Genomic DNA, 18,396 nt, shown 5'->3' with positions numbered 1-18,396 from the left:
ACAACACTTTTCTTTAAAAGGTTATTCTGATTTGAAAATAAAGCATAAACAAATCGGTCTTTTCTGGCCGTGAAATTGGGGATGTCACAGTTGGTATCAGAGCATTAGTTTAAGAGAACTAGGAATTTGTAAGATTTCTAGACATAAACTTAGAATGCTAAGCGATGCTTGTGAGATGAGTGTCTACTATACTTTAGACACGAGCACTTGTTTATTTTAGGGAGGATGCCTAAAATGCTTTTATGTGCTACATGCTTTATGTTATAGCTATAAAGATGCCTTATATGTTATTATTTGTTCGATCTATTGTCTATTGCCCACCGGATCTGGAAACCTTATGTGTTCAAGATTCTAAGTGTTCGACTACGATATTATAACTAGCATGTAACGTTTCAGAGTCATAAGGAGGATTTAAACTTCTAACGTGAATAAAGATCTAAATTCACCTAATTTGGTGTATAGATCAAAATGGAAAGAACCCGAAGTGGAGTTGGAAACGAGAATGAAAACAGGAATCAGCAGCCTCGTCCCCAAGTGAGTGAGCAAGTGCCGATAATAGAAGCTGGACCTAAGCCAGTCACGATGGCTGGAGTACAAGCCATGATTTGGGCTATGATAGCCGAACAGAAGGAAGAAATGAAGCAACTGTTGCTGAATAGTAGGGATGAACCTTCAATGGCTGTTGAACAACCCGAACCGAATGACTAACAGTCGGAAGAAGGTAACTACAGTAGGACTATTGGTCAAGTTGAACCGCCAGTGGTTAAAGGAAATAACCAAGGTGGAGGAAATGACGGACGTGGATGCTAGTACAAGGATTTCATGGTATCCAAACCACTGTGTCTTTCTAGAATCCCAATGCCGATGGAAGTTATGGACTGGATATCCAAGATGGAGACAATGTTTGAGAGTTGCGAATGTAGCAACAAACAGAAGACCACTCTCATGGTTCCCCTGTTAAAGTCTGGAGTACTGAGCTGGTGGAAGCTATTAGCTGATATGATGCCCAAGGGAGAAGCTATCAAGATGTCTTGGGAAGATTTCCTGGTGCAACTGAAGATGCAGTACTGCTCCGAGCAGGATCTTCTGGAAATCAACAATGAGTTTTAGAATCTGAAGAAGGGGAGAATGAGCGTCACCAAGTATGCTACAAGTTTTACAAAAAAGATGAAGCTTGTTCCTTATCTAGTTCCAACTGAACTCTCCAAGGTTAACAAGTTTGCCCACAGATTACCAGCAGACTTTGGTCTGATGGTCAAGCAAGCAACCACTCTAAAAGTTGCCATCTGGGGTACTAAGAATGTTGAGACTTGAATAAGGGAGAAGTGTCTGGAGAGGACAGAGGTTGGTGAGAAAATGAATTTCGATGGATTCGAGATCCAACAAGAAAAGTAAATTCTCGAAGTCCGGTTCGAGAAAGAGGAGGAGACGAAGCGAATGGTGTGAAAAGTGCAAATAGAAGCACCATAGGAAATGTGATGGAGAGGTCACTAGTTTTAAGTGTGGAAAGTCTGGGCATCATGCCAACTAGTGCACCGTCAACAAAAGGGTGTGTTATCAATGTAATGAAGAAGGGCACATTGCTAAGGATTGCCCGAAGAAGAAGGAAGCAGCAAGGCCCAATATCCCACTGAAGTTGAAGGCGAGAGCCTTTCAGATTAACTTGGAAGCCGTGAAGGATGCAGCGGATGTCGCATCAGGTATCTTTCTTGTAAATGGATTGCCTACAAATATATTTTTTGATTCCGGAGAAAATTACTCCTTTATATCGCATAAATTTGGTGGAAGACTAGCATTGCCTGTATATATACTGGATAATGCTCTAGTAGTAACAACCCAAAATACGAACCAAAAATTTTTGTTTAAATAATACTAAAACCATAACATCGAATGCCATAAAATAAAATCGTACGTCAATATCTCAAAACCATAATAAAGTGTCGTGATAAAAACTGTATCAAACTGTGTCAAGTCATATCTAGGAAAAACTAAACAAACTTCGATGAATAAACTGAAGCTATGGTGTGTGCGATGCCATCATACCGAGCCCTTCCCTTCGCTTGCAGAAGTACCTGAAACCAAAACTGAAACTGTAAACACAAAGCTTAGTGAGCTCCCCCATACTACCACATACCATACAATCATATAAACACAAATTGGGCCTTGCCCACTGCATCGGACCGAAGTCCGGAAACTGCATCGGACCGAAGTTCGGAACTAACCAGGGCCTTGCCCTCTGCATCGGACCGAAGTCCGGAACTGATTGGGACCTTGTCCCCTGCATCAGACCGTATTCCGAAACTAACTGCATCGGATCGAAATCCGGAACTGACTGGGACCTTGTCCCCTGCATCGGACCGAAGTCCGGAAACTGACTGAGCATAACATATCACAGCATAAACATATCAACTAGCATAAAACATATATTGCAGACTGCATCGGACAGAAGTCCGAAACACATAACATAAGACATGCTTGAATCACAAAGACATCAAGCACACTGAACTACTGCAACGGACCAAAGTCTGGAACTGACTGCTAACTAGACGAGCCAACATTGTAGTCGTAGACCCGTTCCTACTGGAAGGAAAACTAACCTTGAAAGCTGGCTGCTAAAACTCCACCCGAGAACTGTCTGATGTTGCTCCGGTCTCTCCCGGCTACAATTCTCATAAACACACTCAATCAACTACTGATAACTATACTGAGGGTAAAATGACTATTTTATCCCTGGTCAAAGTCAACTTCCAGGTGATTGGACTCGCCAAGTCAAGGCGCAGACTCGCCGAGTCCCTCCTTTACTATTTCTAACTTTAACTCTCCGAGCCCCTTTCCCACTCACTGGTTCACTCTGAACTCACCACTTGAAGGGAAAGCGGGGACTCGCGAATCGAATCGTCGAGTCTAAACGCAGATTCCATGCAATCGAATTCTAATCCATTCCAGGGCCTCTAACTCGTAGATCTGAGCCCTTGGGACCATCTGAACACGTAAAGTTGCTGACTTTACGTGTAACTACGAAGGAATGAAGCCATTTCACTAAAACACTCATTTTCTCGAGAAAACTCATCCGACTCGATAAGTTGTAGAACAACCCGTCGAGTCTAAGGCAATCTTCATCGGACTCGCCGAGTTGCTCATCCAACTCGTTGAGTCCAAGGCTATCTTCATATGACTCGCCGAGTCCATTCAGTCCCTTTTCCATACAGGCTTGATTTGAGCCATGCAACGACTCTAAGTTACAGATCCATGCTTCTAGGGCATGCTTATCACGTAAGGTTGAAAACTTTACATGCATGCATGGCTTTAAAGGCTTTAAATTCCAAACCTAAGTTCTTAATGGGGTTCCAAGATCAAGAGGGACTTCAATCACGACCTTAACTAAAACTTTACACTTCTAGAATACAATAAGATTCCAGATCTGAAGTTTTCATCGAAGGAGAGTCCATATCTCAAGTTTTGAATCATAAAAGGCTCCAAAGAAAGCATAACAAGCATAATGGAGTTCATAATGGAGGAATGCACACTGTCATAACTTCATTACCTAAATGAAGAATAAATGTAAGCTAACTCCTGGATCTTCCTTCCCTTCAATGGACCTTCTTTCCTTTCCAAAGCTTCCAATCTATCACAAACACACTCAAACTCAACAATGGGGCTAGGGTTTACAGGGGAAATGTTCTAAGAGTGATGGAGGCTAGGTTGGGGGCAATAAAGTGTGTTTAAATAACGTGAAAACCCTTAAAATTAGGGCTCCATCCACACAGGCGGATTCACCGAGTCCAGCGTATAGACTCGTCGAGTAGCCAAATCAAAATGCATGATCGTCCCACCTCTACTCGATGAATCGGGCTACAGACTCGTCGAGTACCACTTCAGAAATGAAAATACTTTATTTGAATTACATACCAGAAATAGGGCATTACAACTCTCCTCCACTTATCTTAAACTTTGTCCTTGAAGTTTACTATTGCTGCTGCTGAAAATAACTCTGGGTAATGCTCCCTCATCTCCCCCTCAGACTCCCACGTCCACTCTGAACCCTTTCGGTGCTGCCACTGCACCTTCACTAGCTGAACCACCTTGTTCCTCAAGGTCTTCGTCTTCCGATCTAAGATCACAACCGGTTTCTCGATATAATTTAGGTTGCTATCAACCTGAATATCCTCCAAGGGTACAACTGCTGACTCGTCCACCAAACACTTTCGCAACTGAGAAACATGGAAAGTGTTGTGGATCTAGCTAAGCTCTGCTGGAATATCCAACCGATAAGCAACCCGACCCACCCGGGCCAAAACCCTAAAAGGGACAATGAACCTGGGACCCCGCTTTCCCCTTTTCTGAAACCTGATAACACCCTTCTAGGGTGATACCTTCAGGAGAACCATATCGCCCACCTGAAACTCTAAGTCCGAACGCATCATGTCGGCGTAACTCTTCTGCCTACTCTGCGCAGTCTGCAATCTGCTACGAACCTGCAGGATCAACTATGTGGTCTTTAGCACCACTTCAGTGCTCCCAATGAGTCGCTGACCGACCTCGCCCCAACAAATCAGGGTACTGCACTTCCTTCCTTAAAGCATCTCGAAAGGAGGACGGTCAATGCTAGCGTGGTAACTGTTGTTATACGAAATTCTGCTAATAGAAGATACGTATCCCGACTACCCTCGAAGTCTAGAAAACATGCCCGGAGCATGTCCTCGAGAGTATGAATCGTCCTCTCGCTCTGCCCGTCCATCTAAGGGTGGAAAGCGGTGCTAAAATGAAGACGAGTCCCCATCTCGTCATGAAACCGCTTCCAAAATCTAGAAGTAAAACGGACGTCTCGGTCTGACACTACCGATACAGGCACTCCATGTCGTGCCACAATCTCTCGCACATAAATATCGGCTAGCTTCTCCGCCGATATGCTCTCCTGGGTTGGTATAAAATGAGCACTCATCGTCAACCGATCCACAATAACCCAAATCGAATCCACTCCACGTGTGGTCCTGGGAAGCTTAGTGATAAAATCCATGGTGATATCCTCCTATTTCCTTAATGGAATATCTAACGGTTGCATCTTACCGTGGGGCCTTTGGTGCTCTACCTTGACCTTGCTGCAGGTTAGGCATCTCTCCACATACCAGGCGACATCCCGCTTCATGCACGGCCACCAATAATCGGGTCGAAGATCTCTATACATCTTTGTCGCCCCTGGGTGGATGGAAAATCGAGACTTATGGGCCTCGTCCATCAACACCTTCCGTACTCCGCCCCAGTACGGTACCCAAACTCTCCCATGAAGGGTCAACAATCCCCGGCTGTCATAATCAAAAGAAGCTACTCGGCCCATGCTCCTTTGACACTTCTGCCTCTCCTCCTTGAGGCCCTCAACCTGTGCCTCCCTGATTCGCTCCAACAATGGAGTAATCACTATCATCCTCAAGCATATATCCTTGATCGGGGCCACTGCCGTCTTGCGGCTCAAGGCGTCGGCCACTACCTTAACCTTCCCCGGGTGATAAAGGATTTCAAAATCGTAATCCTTCACCACATCTAACCATCGACTCTGCCTCATGTTAAGATTCGGCTAGTCCATGAGGTATCTCAGACTCTTCTTATCAGTGTAGATGGTACAACGGACCCCATAGAGGCAGTGTCTCCAAATCTTGAGGGCGAACACCACTACCCCCAAATCCAAATAGTGTGTCGGATAGTTAGCATTGTGAGGCTTCAACTGCCTGGAGGCGTAAGCTATCACATGCCCCCGCTGCATCAACACTGTTCCCAAACCTGTGATCGAGGCATCACAGTAGACTACAAAATCATCCACTCCCTCTGGCAGGGTAAGAATCGGTGCCTCACACAATCGCTGCCTAAGAGTTTCAAATGCCGCCTGCTGCTCAGGCTCCCAACGAAACACCACCGACTTCTTGGTTAGTCAGGTAAGTGGAACTGCTATCTTGTAGAAATATTGAATGAATCTCTTGTAGTACCCTGCCAAACCTAGGAAGCTCCGAATCTCTGATGGAGACTTCGAGACCTCCCACTACATCACGGCCTCTATCTTGTCCGGATCTACCAGTATACCCTTCTGGTTGACGAGGTGCCCAAGGAAATGTACCTCGCGCAACCAAAACTCGCACTTGGAGAACTTCTTGAAAAGTTTCTCCCTCCTCAAGACCTCTAGCACCTCCCTCAGGTGCTCCTCGTGCTACTCCTGAGTCTTGGAATAAACCAAGATGTCGTCAATGAATAATATCATAGACCGATCCAACATCAGCCTACACACGCGGTTCATGAGGTCCATGAACACAGCTGGGGCATTGGTGAGCCCAAACGACATCACCATAAACTCATAATGACCATAACGGGTCATAAAAGTTGTCTTCTGAAGATCCTCACCCCTAACCCACATCTGATGATACCCGGAGCGCAGATCAATCTTGGAAAACCAAAATGTTCCTTGAAGCTGATCGAACAAGTCATCTATCCTTGGGAGTGGGTAACGGTTCTTCACCATTACCTTATTCAACTCCTGGTAGTCTATGCACATACGGTGCGACCCATCCTTCTTCTTCACAAACAAGATCGGGGCTCCCCATGGAGAACTACTCGGTCTAATGAAACCCTTGTCTAGCAGCTCCTGCAGCTATGTAGACAACTTCTGCATCTCTGGAGGATCCAACCGATACGGTGCCTTGGCTATCGGAGCCGCACCAAGAACCAGGTCAATCCTGAACTCAACCTGTCTCTCCGGAGGTATCCCAACAATTCCTATGGGAACACGTCCGGGTACTCTCGCACCACTGCTACATCATCTACTATCAACATACCCTTATCTCGGGTATCCATCACATATGCGACATAACCTGCGCATCCCTACTGGAAGTAGCGCCTCGCACTCGCTGCTGAACAAAGAATCGGTTTGCAGTGTGGCCTCTCGCCCTGAATCACTAACTCTCCCCCGCTAGGAGTGCGAACCCTCACTAGCTACAACTCACAATCAATCACCACCCCATTGGGGCTCAGCCAATCCATGTCTACTATGACCTTGTTCCCTCGCAAAGGAATAGGGGCCAGGTCCACCGAAAACTGCTCATCGAATAACTGCAGCGAGCATGCCTTATGCACCCTCGCAACCTTGACGGTCCTATCATCGGCTATCTCCACCTCGATTGGACAATCCAGCTCCCCAGGAGGTCTGCTAAAACTCTTGCTAAGCGCACGGGAGACAAACGATCAGGTAGCCCCCGATCAAACAACACTGAAGCTGAAATGTCGTTCGCTAGGAACGACCCTATACATAAACATATAACCTTAGAAACAATCAATAATAAATGCAGAGGAATATTTAGCATATATGTTATGTGTTATGTGTTCCGGACTTCAGTCTGATGCCGGGGCCAAGCCGGTGGAATGTTTATATGTTTATGTGTTATATGTCTGTTGCTATGTTATATGTATATCGAACTTCGGTCTGATGCCGGATTCGTCCGATGCCGGGCGGGGCCCGATGTAGTGGGCAAGGCCCAATGTATGCTATTGTGTGATCATGTGTATGGTATATGGTAGTTCGGGGAGACTCACTAAGCTTCGTGCTTACAGTTTTCAGTTTTGGTTTCAGGTACTTCTGGTAACAAAGGGAAGAGCTTGGGATATTTGTAGTGCACACACCGTTTGATTCATCGTGGGATGATTTACTTTGATGTTTTGACATGATTTTGATATATTGACAGTTGATTATAACATTTATGAGATACGTTTTTATATGGTGTATGATACTCATGGTTTTTATTTATGAATTAAAAGGAAAATTTTGGACTGTATTTTTAGGAATGTTACAGGATATGAATATAAATATAATTTACACTTAAAGCATAGTAAGTGTAGCTTAATTTACATAGTTTCTAGCAAAAAGTTGGGAATTGCGCGGGCATAACTCCGACCCAAAACTTCTATTCGTCAAGCTCCCAGATATCTCAGAGCCTTGCTTTATTACTCCAAAAAGCTTAAGAAATTTGGACTTGGAAGTGGGAAGATCTAGAGAGAAATTAAATGAAAGTTGCGAGGAAATTGGTGAAGTTTGAGTGCTATTTATAAGCTTCCAGGAGCCAAAAGCGTGCCACGCTTTCTAATGGTTGCTCTGCACTTTTGCATAAGCGGTAAGGGATGAATCTGGAGCTGGCACGTGTCAGATTCTGGCTGGTCCGTGTAGTCTATGCCGGGCAAAAATGTGAATCTTATAAAAATCATATATTTCGTGTATGATCTCTATTTTTGATGTTCTTTATATCCATGCATAGCTATTGAAGAGTATTATAACTTTCATTTAGATTCCATCATGTAATTCTCATTCTATCTTAAATTTAACAGTCTATGAAGTTTACACTTCAAAAGACCATGTAAAATTCATAAGTTTTTCATACGAACTCCGTTCTCAATGTTCTCTATATCGACGAGTTAGTATTTATGAGATCTTCGATTTTCATTAATATTGTTTTGGCTAACACTCAACCGATTTTAATTTTGATTATGTGTCGCACAATGTTGCACTGAATGAAACATCTCAAAAATACAGTCCAAAAATTTCGTTTTAAACTATTCGTAAAAACATAAATACCATTCATCATCTCATAAAAACATAAGTAATGTATCACAAAATCATCATAACAATTTACTGTATCAAAACCATGTGTCAAAATATCAGAGTAAATCATCCCAGGATAAAGGTTGTGGTGTGTTCCATGCATTCATCCCGAGCTCTTCCCTTGCTACCGGAAGTACATGAAACCAAAATTGAAACTATAATCACGAAGCTTAATGAGTCTCCCCAAACTACCACATATCAAACACATATAACATACAGCTAGGAGATACGGGCCCCGCCCACACTCTGCTAACTATGAGATACGAGCCCCACCCACACTCTGATGGCTATGAGATACGGGCCCCGCCCACACTCTGCTACTATGAGATATGGTCCTTGCCCACACTCTACTAACTAAACATGCATACAAGTACCACACATACAACAAGTATAACTAAATCAATCAATCAATCATATATCCATACTCAAATAAATCTATGAGATATGGGCCCCGCCTACACTCGGCTAACTGGGAGATATTGACCTCGCCCACACTCGGCTAACTAATCATACATATATGGACCGGCCTTGGCGCATTCGACCCGTCCTACTAGAGGAAAACTCACCTCAATATCGTGTAAATAGTTGAAGTGTCTATGCTCTGCGATCGGCTCTACTCACACCCTAAACATAGAAATCACATAGTGACCATTTCACATTCATGACCCCTTTACGGGTCAATCTTATCCCAAAATCAAAGTCTAGTCAAAGTCAAAGTCAACCCTAAATTGACCCGAATCATCGAGTCACTTCCTTGACTCGCCGAGTTCCCACGCTACTCACTGACAGGACATGACGAGTCAACTCTTCGAGTCCTTCTACAGACTCGACAAGTTCTGTACTTCAAAGAATCGCGACAAACCAAACCGACTCGTCAAGTTCCTATGTCTGTGACTTCATCTCAAAGGATTAAGCCCCAAATATTCAAATCTAAGCTCCATACTTCACTTAAACTGGGAAAACGTCCTGTTAAGGGTAAAGTTTCCAACTTTACCTGTTAATACCCACACATAATGGTTGTGGCTCAAACCCTAACTCCATAGGACCAAGATCTTGGTCCACAAGCTACCAATACTTCAAACTAAGGCATATTCACTAAGATCTATACTCTAAGCACTGTGATAACACATAAAACTTCTGCCTTTTTCCTCCATGCATGGACTTTGGGGCTACAAAGGCCAAGATGACATCTTAGAGCTTGCATGGAGGCTCCTATGGCATAAATTTTGCACCTTAATGCCATAATAGCCCTTCAAAGTCCTAGATCTGGAAAATAACCACTTGGGTTGTCCATTCTCCACATGCTAACATATTTGGACCAAAAACCCTCATAAAAATGAAAAGAATAGATCTGAGAAACCATTGAGCAAGGTTGGGACTTGCTTACCCGAAAATGTAGCAAATGATGTGTAGTTTCAGGATCTACTCTCTCCCTCTTGATCCTTCTAGCTTCCTCTTCTGCCACAAGCTTCAAAAGTAGACAAAGATCACTTAAAATGGCTCACAACCTCAAACAAGGCACTAGAGTTCGGGAATTAGGGTTTAGGACTTGGATGAAGTAAATGAGGTTGAGGGGTGGGGATTAAGACGCTTAAATAGGGTTGATGTGTGTAAAACCAACTAGTTTTAATCCTACTAACGTAGACACAAAATAAACACACGAAAGGCAGTATACCTATCGATTAGTAATATAGTTCAAGCAAGTAGGGTATCGAACACAGGGAACGGTAAACAATTAAAATAAATGCTAATATTATCTAAATAAAACAAATAACAAAAAGGGGGTTTCTCTAGTTTTGCATGACTAGAAACTTAAACAATTAACTAAAACTTAAACTAAGAAACTAAGAGCTAAGCAAATAAAAATCAACTAAATTCAATAATAAAGAGGACTTCTGTTTAGGTTCGACTCATTTGTTCCCATGGATGATTTCGATGTATCGGATTAATTCTTCATTGGCTACCGACTAAGATGATTAGTTTCACGTTCGCTATTACTAATCCTTAGGAAACAAATTAACTCAAGCAGTGGCCAGTTGTCTAAATCAACAATTTTCCTAGTTATTGATTCGGGTTAAATAAGACTTGTAATAGTTAATCAAATTGGTGATTCAATTAACCTCTTGTTGATGGTATATCACACAAACTCACACATTAACTTACCTATCTTCAAGTTAATTCTAGTTTCATATTCGTTATTCCTAGACATACAACTATGTGGTCACGTAAATCATATGAAATTAGCAACTAAGAGATGTTTATACAACTTAATTAATAATTTATTAACAGGAGAATAGTTATTGTTAACACATAAGATTCTTTAACAAGCATAATAAAACATAATCTCCAATTAAAATTGATCCTAATCAAATAATCAATCCATGTTCACAAATTCATCTACCTAAACAGAAGTTATGAGTTTTTAGCTCATGATTACAGCAAAAACAAGCACAAAAACGAAATCAATTGGTAAAAACATAGTTCAAACAAGAGATTAGGTAAGAATAAACTTGATTTTGACTTGATTCTCCTTAAAATTGAATGTAGGGTTGATTCCCTTGCTTCCCACGCTCCAGCAGCACCTTTAGTCGACAATTGGCCTCCAAGTGTTCATCTATATGCTAGGGTATCGATCTGAAAGTCCCTTTATATAGATTTTCACAAAACAGGGGCTACTCGGCGAATCCATTGACCTACTCGGCGAGTCCATCACTTAAAACCCGTGTGCGGCAAGTCAGCGCGTCCAGAATCGCGAAACTTCTGACTAACTCGGCGAGTAATCGACCCTACTCTCCGAGTACGTTTTGAATCAGCATTTTCTCAAAACACGAAAGTCGTCCGAAATCGTGTCTACTTTTCATAACATTTTGAATCTCGTCAATCGGAGTTACGGTTCATGAGATATGGCCAAAACACTGACAAGGGGTCAATCTGTCCAACAACGTCCTTCTTTTTTCAAAATCCAAGATCCAAACTTCCAATAGCTAGTTCCGCTTCATTTTCCTTTCGAGCATGTCTTTGTTGCTGAAAATGAAATATTTAATCTAATTAAGCACCTTTTGCTCATTAAATGAGACAAAATCAACATAAAATATTAAGATCATGCATGAATTTTATAACTAAATATGCCCATATCAAGGGTGCAAAACCCCGAAATTAGGGTTTCATCCTGGCGACCTTACTCATCGAGTCAAGGCTCTCAACTCGTCAAGTATGTGACTTAAGATCCATATTCCATTCTGATTTCTACTCGACGAGTTTGGGGCTTCTAACTCGTCAACTAGCTCTATAAAAGTGAATAAATTATAATTAAATACATACTAGGAACCCGACGTGTGACAACCTGAAACTTCTACCTGTTACATCTAGTCAGTTAATCTAATTTAAACTCGTTTCTATTAAATCCTAGCACTGATTAAGGGTTCTCTTAAGTGTTCTAAGCTTGAGTACAACCAAGGTCGAGAATAGGAATGAGTCAGCTAGTCGTATAGGGACGGAATTCATCCATACACCCCTTTTGGAGGAGTGTGCGGCCGGACACATGGGTGTACATCTGTACACACCCCTCATGGCCACACACCCACCCCTATATAAAGGGTATCCCCCTTTCCTTTCATTCCTTTAACATCCTGGCAACACACAACACCATTTCTCTCAAGCTTCTTCACCCATAAACCCTCACAAGGCTTAAAAAAATGTTAGTAATCCATCCCTTAGCTTGTTGTGCTTGGAGAACCACTTAATCTAAGCCTATAATCATTGAATTCCATAATGTTCTTCATCTCTTTGAAGGAGTGCGGCCGCACACCCACACAATGTGGCCTCAGACTCCAAAAATACCCTCTAGAGTGAGAATTGGACTTCCATATTCGAGTTGGACATGAACCTAGCTTTTCTACACCTTAAAATTGGCTTTTTGGACATCATCATGTAGGCTGTAAAACCTCACACACCCTTATGCGGAAGCACACTCCCGTGTGCGACCAATCACACACCCTAGGACCACAAACTCATTTCTAAGATCCTAAACTTGTACTACAACTTAGTATGGACCTAGAACACTTTATGGATGCAAGTATGGACCTTGAAAACACCTCAAAGACACCTTCCATAATGAGTGTACGGCCGCACACCCCTTGGACTGCACACCCATGGCTACACACATCTTTAAGGTGGCCATACACCTCCCCCATGCAATCCTTTAAGGTCATAGCACTTAGTGTAAGTACTCCCAAGTTCTTAAAGTGGTTCTCCATCACATTTAGTAGGGAAATACCTTCATTTGACTCCTTTATGTGTCATTACATTTTAATTAGGATCAAATCATGTTCAAGGCTTCACTTGAACATCCCGCATTCCGTATCGATCCTTCATTCAAATCGCACGAGGTGGGTTCATACCCCTACATTTTCCGTGTTTTTAATGTTTTCAGGGGGAATACAAGCCAAACTCAAAGTATTTTATTAAGTTTTAAACTTATTAAGATAGTCTAACGATTTCCACGTTAATAACATATTCATATATTTTATCCCTTTTTGTAATATGTTGAGCATAAGGGAAACTTTTATTTTGGAAAACTAACTACATAGCTTTCAGAAAGGTTTTTACAAAGCATTTTCCATATCAATTCTAATAAACTATAATGGGTATAGTTTGGGATAACCCTCTAGCACTTTTTACCAAATCAGATTTCATGGGTGAATATGTATAAACTATGGCAGGTTTACTTTATGGTATATATTTTCTCACGAGTATAAAGTACTATTATTCAAGGATAATTATTGTTTTATACTGTCTCTAGCTAGTAAACTAGATTATACATATTTGTGAGGCTCTACTTCAATATTGTACCCTTAGGTGTACAGGGCTGAATCCTATCTCAGTATAACCAGAGTCTCCTGGAGAGAGAGCGTGAGATTTGTGAATAGATCTATTCGGGACTGACAATCCCACACATGAATTGCTAGCTACAGTTAGGCAGGCATGCCTAAGGTGAACAAATGCCATTTAGCTTAAACGAATGAAGAACGTTATAAAGGTCTCTAGGTCACATCAAGTATGGTTGTACGACTCGCAAATAAGTTTAAACTAACTTTGGTTTACGGACTCTACTCTTCATTTGTTTTATTTTAATTAATAAAACTGCTTTTATATATACTGATAGTAATCAAGGATTTCTAAACTTGCATCTCTACCTCTAGGACGGATAACTGTTTTTAGGGAAAATATAGGATTTTCCCGGGATAACTTGGCTTTTCATAAACGTATTTGTTTTTACATGTACCTAATTGATATTCATTTTCATTCCATGACTCCTTGGATTGTACATACCTCGTATGAATCGGGAAGTCATGGAAGAAATGGGTTTTCAAACACGCTTTTCATAAGAAAATATAGGATTTTCTTAAGGAACACTTTTCAAAAGGATCAAAGAAACATTTTCCACCAAAACTAAATGCTTATGAACTCACCAGCTTTATGTTGATATTCTTTCAAAGTTGCTTGTATTCTCAAGGATTTAGTAGACAGGTACTTCCAGGATTTTGTAGAAGTCGGCGCGTTAGAGTCACGTCTTTTGATTTTACTTTGAGAAGAACAAAACTTTGTATTAAAACAATGTAAACCTTTTTCATATATGTATTCAATGTTTGGTTGTGTTTACTATGCTTGCTATGATATAACTGTTGTGATACTACGCATGATGTCAACACCCCCGAACGTTTCCGTTGTTCCGATTTGAGGGTGTGATAGATTGGTATCAGAGCCCTTTTTTATAGCGAACTAAGTATACCAAACCTTACATGGTATACAACTATAAATACTAAGGGGACTAAGTTCTCTAAACTAAAAGTATACTTTCAAAAATAAGTATTTTTATAACAAAGCATACAAGCATACTTAAGTACCCGAATCAGTGTCATAAGTAGAATAAAACAAAAGTATGTGGATGTTGGACATCGCGGTTAAACCTGGGCAGTTATGTAATCATTTCTAGGGTCAATATAGCTTGATCAACTATATTCATTCAAGACATGACCAACATGTGCTTGGGAGTGATTGTGGTGTTGCAGCAAGCCTACAACTTACCTAGATACCAGAAGAGTTCTAGAACCAAACATAAGGGTTGAAATACTATAGGAGTATTTTAGGATGCTATAACAACCAAACTGAAAACTTACCCAAGGATCCATTCTTCAAGAATCAAGCATGTGGCTATAATACATTGGAAGTATTATTACATTCGATGACTATTAACTATTCCTTTACCACCATCTCGCGTAGATAGCATGTCCGGATTCCATCTCCCTGGCGACCCGTACTTTCCTAACCAAGGAGATGATGGATGGCTCGAACCAGTGCTAGAAGAGAACCATGAGATTCCTTTGGACGATGACTTTGATGAACCATTTCCTGAAGATGCTGACTCAGAACCCGAAGTCGAGAACCTACCTTAAGTAGCGCCGATACCAAATCCTAACCCTTGACCTGAGTTCGAAGGCCCAATGCCTATGTGGGTCGGAAGCCTATATAGGTGGAGTCACGAACAAGGCCAACCCTACCCATACGACATAAACCGCAACTTCTACAATCTGAACGATGGAGGCCCTGCGGATAGGGCCCTTCCAATCCTAATACGCCGAGTGGATCGCAATGTGGAGCTAGGTATGATAACCCTTCAACGAACCGTGGAGCTCGAAGAGGATTCGAACACCAGGATGGAGTGCATTCGTCGCCTCGAGATTTCTCATGCGAGAGCTGCAAGGAACAATGAAGCTCTGCAGCAAGAGTTAGCTACAACCCTAGCCGAAGTCATAGAGCTCCGCGCACGCAAGTCAGAGTACGAGAGACGCCTGCCTGGTGTGGAGCGTCAACTGCCCGAATTAAGGTTTCACTTGAGGAGTACCCGTCGCCAATAAGGGGATACTCTACTCATCCTTCCTTTTTGGGTCTAAGGAATAACTTTCATATCTATATTCTGAGTAGTTCTTTTCCGTAAACATCTTTGTCTTTCTTGTTTCCAATATGTCCTCTGTATTAGTATGATTTAGACCTACTTTTAGGTCGTGGTTTCCGAAATATATGTAATCTCTGTTTCAGTATTAGTGGCAACAAACATTTATTAGTTGAAGATTATCATTGTCAAAAGTATACCTTAGATCGGTAGCATGCAAATTAAACAACTTTATCAAAGTCCTATCATTGTTTTGTCTTAAAAACATGTATCATAGGATGTACTTACACGATCATTCCTTTTCCTCATTGATTTCATGTCAGTCTCCATAAAAAAAAAAAACAAAAAAAAAACAAAAAACTACGATGTCATAATTAGCATGAGATGGCTGAGCCCCAAATCGTGCTGATGTCCTTGCTTCGAGAGGGCGATTCGTCTCAGTTTTTTCCCTTTTGACGAAATCCTCACTGGTTATAGTGATAAAAATTGTTCGAACCTTCGTATCATTTCCTGCGCCAAAGCCCAAAAGTATCTACGAAAGGGATGCCATGCATTCCTAACTCATGTTGTCGATAAACGCAAAAACTTAAAGGCCTTGAGAGCATCTCCGAAGTCTGCAACTTTTCTAATGTCTTCCCCAAAGACATTCCAGGGATTTCTTCCGAGTGTCAAGTTGAATCCCGTATCGACTTGATCCCCAGAACTACCCTTATAGCTAAATCTCCATAGCGTCTAGAGCCGTCGAAAATGTGAGAATCATCCAACCAACACAATGAACTGAACAACAAGGAGTTCGTAAGTTTATTGTATGTGAACTTTATTGTGTTCAAATCTTTTTCTATTCTTGCTAGGATCACATCATGGGGATGTGGGTCGAACCAATGAGAGTCAGATAGCAAAACGGGAAAATCTTAATGCATAGAGAAACATTTAGGATACATCCAGAGGCAATCATCGTTGCTTACAAGCTTCTATTCTTGACATGTAGCAGATCATGCCTCCGAAGAAACGTAACCAACCCACAGGTAAGACGCCAATCCTCAAGATGGACTGAGCTACTTTCCATAATATTGTCACAACAGCGGTGGCAGCCGCGCTAGCTGTTCTTAATTCTAACAACACAAATGTGGGTGGAAGTGTTAATGGTAATCCAAATCTTGGTGTTAACCAATCTCAACAACAAGTACCTACTAGAAAGGACACACCTGATCTCCAACCTAACATCCTAAAACGAAAGTTCAAAGGAAGTTGTTCAACCACCTACTGAGAGGAAACAAATTAGGATCGTCAGTAACCCAGTCAGCCCTGTTGTTCCAACACCAACCACACCTTACTTGGGAAAATCTCCCGCACTACAGCAAATGCAAGTACCATCATCATGGAGTCTGCCGAGTGCTTCATTGCGCTAGATGAAACAGGAAGGGGCACACCTCCCGCAGTTGTAGGACCCCAGTCAAGGTCATTGATGTGTGTAAAACAAACTAGTTTTAATCCTACTAACTTAAACACAAAGACAAACACATGAAAGGCAGTGTACCTATCGATTAGCAGTTTAGTTCAGGTAAGTAGGGTATTGAACACAGGGAACGGTAAACAATTAAAATAGATGCTAATATTATCTAAATAAAACAAGTAATAGAAAGGGGGTTTTCTCTAGTTTTGCAAGACTAGAAACTTAAACAATTAACTAAAACTTAAACTAAGAAACTAAGGGCTAAGCAAATAAAAATCAACTAAATTCAATAATAAAGAGGACTTCTGTTTAGGTTCGACTCATTTGTTCCCATGGATGATTTTAATGTATCGGATTAATTCTTCATCGGCTACCGATTAAGATAATTAGGTTCATGTTCGCTATTCCTAATTCTTAGAAAACAAATTAACTCAAGCAATGGCCAATTGTCTAAATTAACGGGTTTCCTAGATTATTGATTCAGGTTAAGTAAGACTTGTAATAGTTAATCAAATTGGTGATTCAATTAACCTCTTGTTGATGGTGTATCACACAAGCTCACACATTAACTTACCTTTCTTCATGTTAATTCTAGTTTCACATTCGTTATTCCTAGACATACAACTATGTGGTCACGTAAATCATATGAAATTAGCAACTAAGAGATGTTCATACAACTTAATTACTAATTTATTAACAAAAGAATAGTTATTGTTAACACATAAGGTTCTTTAACAAGCTTAATAAAAAATAATCACCAATTAAAATTAATCCTAATCAAATAATCAATCCATGTTCACAAATTCATCTACCTAAACAGAAGTTATGAGTTTTTAGCTCATGATTACAGCAGAAACAAGCACAAAAACAAAATCAATTGGTAAAAACATAGTTCAAACAAGAGATTAGGTAAGAGTAAACTTGATTTTGACTTGATTCTCATTAAAATTGAATGTAGGGTTGATTCCCTTGCTTCCTACGCTCCAGCAGCACCTTTAGTCGATAATTGACCTCCAAGGGTTCATCTCTATGATAGGGTATCGATCTGAAAGTCCCTTTATATATATTTTCACAAAATAGGGGCTACTCGGCGAATCCATTGACCTACTCGGCGAGTCCATCACTTAAAACCCGTGTGCGGCAAGTCAGCGCATCCAGAATCGCGAAACTTCTGACTAACTCGGCGAGTAATCGACCCTACTCGCCGAGTACGTTTTGAATCAGCATTTTCTCAAAACACGAAAGTCGTCCGAAATTGTGTCTACTTTGCAGAACATTCTGAATCTCGTCAATCGGAGTTACGGTTCATGAGATATGGCCAAAACACTGACGAGGGGTCAAGCTGTCCAACAACATCCT

This window comes from Lactuca saligna, chromosome 5 (assembly GCF_052625555.1).
Source record: "Lactuca saligna cultivar CGN05327 chromosome 5, ASM5262555v1, whole genome shotgun sequence".
NCBI classification, from domain to species: Eukaryota; Viridiplantae; Streptophyta; class Magnoliopsida; order Asterales; family Asteraceae; genus Lactuca; species Lactuca saligna.
Note: the sequence above shows the minus strand (reverse complement) of the source record.